Source organism: Calliopsis andreniformis, unplaced genomic scaffold (genome assembly GCF_051401765.1).
Source record: "Calliopsis andreniformis isolate RMS-2024a unplaced genomic scaffold, iyCalAndr_principal scaffold0019, whole genome shotgun sequence".
In the NCBI taxonomy this organism is placed as follows: Eukaryota; Metazoa; Arthropoda; class Insecta; order Hymenoptera; family Andrenidae; genus Calliopsis; species Calliopsis andreniformis.
In genome coordinates, this window is record NW_027480431.1 from 11,464,642 (window position 1) to 11,471,128 (window position 6,487).

Consider the following 6,487-nt stretch of genomic DNA (forward strand, 5'->3'; position numbering starts at 1 on the left):
TTCCATCGTATAGAACGAATAATAGCAACCAGTGTGAAAGTTATGGTCATTTCTACGTTCCGGGCAACCTAGGCCTCACTCTAGGTCGTTGTTCCACCAAATCGAATTGTTAGGGCCTAAGAAGTCAACGCCAGAAGCATAAGATACAATATAAATATAACAGTTTTTCCATCGTATAGAACGAATAATAGCAACCAGTGTGAAAGTTAACGTCATTTCTACTTGCCGGGCAACCTAGGCTTCACCCTAGGGCGTTGCTCCACCAGATCGAATAGCTAGGACCTTAGAAGTCGAAGCCAGAAGCATAAAATGCAATATTAATATAACAGTTTTTCTACCGCATAAAACGAATAATTGCTACCGGTGTGAATGTTATGGTCATTTCTACGTTCCGGGCAACCTAGGCTTCACCCTAGGGCGTTGTTCCAACAGACTGAATAGTTAGGGCCTTAGAAGTCAACGCCCGAAGCACGAAATACAAAATAAATAGAACAGTTGTTCCATCGTATAAGACGAATAATTGCTATCAGTGTGGAAGTTATGGTAATTTCTACGTTCCGGGCAACCTAGGCTTCATCCCAGGGCGTTGTTCGACCAGATCGAATAGTTAGGGCCTAAGAAGTGAACGCCAGCAGCATAAAATACAATATAAGTACAACAGTTTTTCCATCATATAGAACGAATAATTGCCACCAGTATGAAAGTTATGGTCATTTCGACGTTCCGGGCAACCTAGGCTACACCCTAGTTCGTTGCTGCAACAGATTGAATAATTAGGGCCTTAGAAGTCAATGCCCGAAGTACAAAATGCAATAAAAATACAACAGTTTTTCCATCATATAACAGGAATAATAGCAACCAGTTTGAAAGTGATGGTCATTTCTACGTTCCGGGCAACCTAGGCTGCACCCCAGGGCGTTGTGCCACCAGATCGAATAGTTAGTGCCTAAGAACTGAACGCCAGCAGCATATAATACAATATAAATACAACAGCTTTTCAATCGTTTGAAACGAGTAATTGCAACCAGTATGAAAGTTATTGTCATTTCTACTTTCCGGGCAACCTAGGCTACACCCTAGGGCGTTGCTCCAACAGACTGAATAGGTAGGGCCTTAGAAGTCAATGCCCGAAGCATAAAATGCAATAAAAATACAACAGCTTTTCCATCATATAACAGGAATATTTGCAACCATTTTGAAAGTTATGGTCATTTCTACGTTCCGGTCAACCTAGGCTTCACCATAGAGCGTTGTTCCACCAGATCGAATAGTCAGGGCCTAAGAAGTGAACGCCAGAAGCATAAAATACAATATAAATACAACAGCTTTTCAATCGTATGAAACGAGTAATTGCAACCAGTAGGAAAGTTAACGTCATTTCTACGTTCCGGGCAACCTAGACTTTACCCTAGGGCGTTGCTCCAACAGACTGAATAGGTAGGGCCTTAGAAGTCAATGCCCGAAGCATAAAATGCAATAAAAATACAACAGCTTTTCCATCATATAACAGGAATATTTGCAACCATTTTGAAAGTTATGGTCATTTCTACGTTCCGGGCAACCTAGACTTTACCCTAGGGCGTTGCTCCAACAGATGGAATAGTTAGGACCTTAGAAGTCAATGACCGAAGCATAAAATGCAATAAAAATACAACAGTTCTTCCATCGTATAAAACGAATAATAGCAACCAGTGTGAAAGTTATGGTCATTTCTACGTTCCGGGCAACCTAGGCTTCACCCCAGGGCGTAGTGCCACCAGATCGAATAGTTAGGTCCTAAGAACTGAACGCCAGCAGCATAAAATACAATATAAATACAACAGTTTTTCCGTCATATAAAACGAATAATTGCCACCAGTATGAAAGTTATGGTCATTTCTACGTTCCGGGCAACCTAGGCTTCACTCTAGGGCGTTGCTCCACCAGATCAAACAGCTAGGGCCTTAGAAGTCAACGCCCGAAGCATAAGATACAATATAAATATAACAGTTTTTCCATCGTATAGAACGAATAATAGCAACCAGTGTGAAAGTTATGGTCATTTCTACGTTCCGGGCAACCTAGGCCTCACTCTAGGTCGTTGTTCCACCAAATCGAATTGTTAGGGCCTAAGAAGTCAACGCCAGAAGCATAAGATACAATATAAATATAACAGTTTTTCCATCGTATAGAACGAATAATAGCAACCAGTGTGAAAGTTAACGTCATTTCTACTTGCCGGGCAACCTAGGCTTCACCCTAGGGCGTTGCTCCACCAGATCGAATAGCTAGGACCTTAGAAGTCGAAGCCAGAAGCATAAAATGCAATATTAATATAACAGTTTTTCTACCGCATAAAACGAATAATTGCTACCGGTGTGAAAGTTATGGTCATTTCTACGTTCCGGGAAACCTAGGCTTCACCCTAGGGCGTTGTTCCAACAGACTGAATAGTTAGGGCCTTAGAAGTCAACGCCCGAAGCACGAAATACAAAATAAATAGAACAGTTGTTCCATCGTATAAGACGAATAATTGCTATCAGTGTGGAAGTTATGGTAATTTCTACGTTCCGGGCAACCTAGGCTTCATCCCAGGGCGTTGTTCGACCAGATCGAATAGTTAGGGCCTAAGAAGTGAACGCCAGCAGCATAAAATACAATATAAGTACAACAGTTTTTCCATCATATAGAACGAATAATTGCCACCAGTATGAAAGTTATGGTCATTTCGACGTTCCGGGCAACCTAGGCTACACCCTAGTTCGTTGCTCCAACAGATTGAATAATTAGGGCCTTAGAAGTCAATGCCCGAAGTACAAAATGCAATAAAAATACAACAGTTTTTCCAACATATAACAGGAATAATAGCAACCAGTTTGAAAGTGATGGTCATTTCTACGTTCCGGGCAACCTCGGCTTCACTCTAGTGCGTTGTTCCACCAGATGGAATAGTTTGGGCCTTAGAAGTCAACGCCAGAAGCATAAAATACAATATAAATACAACAGTTTTTCCATCGTATAAAACGAATAATAGCAACCAGTGTGAAAGTTATGGTCATTTCTACGTTCCGGTCAGCCTAGGCTTCACCATAGGGCGTTGTTCCAACAGACTGAATAGTTAGGGCCTTAGAAGTCAACGCCCGAAGCACGAAATACAAAATAAATAGAACAGTTGTTCCATCGTATAAGACGAATAATTGCTATCAGTGTGGAAGTTATGGTAATTTCTACGTTCCGGGCAACCTAGGCTTCATCCCAGGGCGTTGTTCGACCAGATCGAATAGTTAGGGCCTAAGAAGTCAACGCCCGAAGCATAAGATACAATATAAATATAACAGTTTTTCCATCGTATAGAACGAATAATAGCAACCAGTGTGAAAGTTATGGTCATTTCTACGTTCCGGGCAACCTAGGCCTCACTCTAGGTCGTTGTGCCACCAGATCGAATAGTTAGGGCCTAAGAACTGAACGCCAGCAGCATAAAATACAATAAAAATGCAACAGTTTTTCCATCGTATAAAAGGATTAATTGCAACCTGTTTGAAAGTGATGGTCATTTCTACGTTCCGGTCAACCTAGGCTTCACCATAGAGCGTTGTTCCACCAGATCGGATAGTCAGGGCCTAAGAAGTGAACGCCAGAAGCATAAAATACAATATAAATACAACAGCTTTTCAATCGTTTGAAACGAGTAATTGCAACCAGTATGAAAGTTATTGTCATTTCTACTTTCCGGGCAACCTAGACTTTACCCTAGGGCGTTGCTCCAACAGATGGAATAGTTAGGACCTTAGAAGTCAATGACCGAAGCATAAAATGCAATAAAAATACAACAGTTCTTCCATCGTATAAAACGAATAATAGCAACCAGTGTGAAAGTTATGGTCATTTCTACGTTCCGGGCAACCTAGGCTTCACCCCAGGGCGTAGTGCCACCAGATCGAATAGTTAGGTCCTAAGAACTGAACGCCAGCAGCATAAAATACAATATAAATACAACAGTTTTTCCGTCATATAAAACGAATAATTGCCACCAGTATGAAAGTTATGGTCATTTCTACGTTCCGGGCAACCTAGGCTTCACTCTAGGGCGTTGCTCCACCAGATCAAACAGCTAGGGCCTTAGAAGTCAACGCCCGAAGCATAAGATACAATATAAATATAACAGTTTTTCCATCGTATAGAACGAATAATAGCAACCAGTGTGAAAGTTATGGTCATTTCTACGTTCCGGGCAACCTAGGCCTCACTCTAGGTCGTTGTTCCACCAAATCGAATTGTTAGGGCCTAAGAAGTCAACGCCAGAAGCATAAGATACAATATAAATATAACAGTTTTTCCATCGTATAGAACGAATAATAGCAACCAGTGTGAAAGTTAACGTCATTTCTACTTGCCGGGCAACCTAGGCTTCACCCTAGGGCGTTGCTCCACCAGATCGAATAGCTAGGACCTTAGAAGTCGAAGCCAGAAGCATAAAATGCAATATTAATATAACAGTTTTTCTACCGCATAAAACGAATAATTGCTACCGGTGTGAAAGTTATGGTCATTTCTACGTTCCGGGCAACCTAGGCTTCACCCTAGGGCGTTGTTCCAACAGACTGAATAGTTAGGGCCTTAGAAGTCAACGCCCGAAGCACGAAATACAAAATAAATAGAACAGTTGTTCCATCGTATAAGACGAATAATTGCTATCAGTGTGGAAGTTATGGTAATTTCTACGTTCCGGGCAACCTAGGCTTCATCCCAGGGCGTTGTTCGACCAGATCGAATAGTTAGGGCCTAAGAAGTGAACGCCAGCAGCATAAAATACAATATAAGTACAACAGTTTTTCCATCATATAGAACGAATAATTGCCACCAGTATGAAAGTTATGGTCATTTCGACGTTCCGGGCAACCTAGGCTACACCCTAGTTCGTTGCTGCAACAAATTGAATAATTAGGGCCTTAGAAGTCAATGCCCGAAGTACAAAATGCAATAAAAATACAACAGTTTTTCCATCATATAACAGGAATAATAGCAACCAGTTTGAAAGTGATGGTCATTTCTACGTTCCGGGCAACCTAGGCTGCACCCCAGGGCGTTGTGCCACCAGATCGAATAGTTAGTGCCTAAGAACTGAACGCCAGCAGCATATAATACAATATAAATACAACAGTTTTTCCATGATATAAAACGAATAATTGCCACCAGTATGAAAGTTATGGTCATTTCTACGTTCCGGGCAACCTAGGCTTCACTCTATGGCGTTCTTCCAACACATCGAATAGCTACGGCCTCAGAAGTCAACGCCTGAAGCATAAAATACAATAAAAATACAACAGTCTTTTCATCCTATAACAGGAATAATTGCAACCCGTGTGAAAGTGATGGTCATTTGTACGTACCAGGCAACCTAGGCTTCACTCTAGGGCGTTGTTCCACCAGATCGAATTGTTAGGGCCTAAAAAGTCAACGCCTGAAGCATAAGATACAATTTAAATATAACAGTTTTTCCATCGTATAGAACGAATAATATCAACCAGTGTGAAAGTTATGGTCATTTCTACGTTCCGGGCAACCTAGGCTTGAATCTAGGGCGTTGTTCCACCTGATCGGGCAGCTAGGGCCTAAGAAGGCAAAGCCAGAAGCATAAAATACAATATAAATATAACAGTTTCTCCATCGTATAAAACGAATAATAGCGACCAGTGTGAAAGTTATGGTCATTTCTACGTTCCGGGCAACCTAGGCGTCACCCCAGGGCGTTGTGCCACCAGATCGAATAGTTAGGGCCTAAGAACTGAACGCCAGCAGCATAAAATACAATATAAATACAACAGTTTTTCCATCATATAAAACGAATAATTGCCACCAGTATGAAAGTTATGGTCATTTCTACCTTCCGGGCAACCTAGGCTACACTCTATGGCGTTCTTCCACCACATCGAATAGCTACGGCGTCAGAAGTCAACGCCTGAAGCATAAAATACAATAAAAATACAACAGTCTTTCCATCCTATAACAGGAATAATAGCAACCAGTGTGAAAGTTATGGTCATTTCTACGTTCCCGGCAACCTAGTCTCCACCCCAAGGAGTTGTTCCACCAGATCGAATAGTTAGGACCTTAGAAGTCAATGCCCGAAGCATAAGATGCAATAAAAATACAACAGTTTTTCCATCATATAACAGGAAAAATTCAACCAGTTTGAAAGTGATGGTCATTTCTACGTTCCGGGCAACCTAGGCTTCACTCTAGGGCATTGCTCCACCAGATGGAATAGTTTGTGCCTTAGAATTCAACGCCAGAAGCATAAAATACAATATAAATACAACAGTATTTCCATCGTATAAAACGAATAATAGCAACCAGTGTGAAAGTTATGGTCATTTCTACGTTCCGGGCAACCTTGGCTTCACCCCAGGGCGTTGTGCCACCAGATCGAATAGTTAGGGCCTAAGAACTGAACGCCAGCAGCATAAAATACAATATAAATACAACAGTTTTTCCATCATATAAA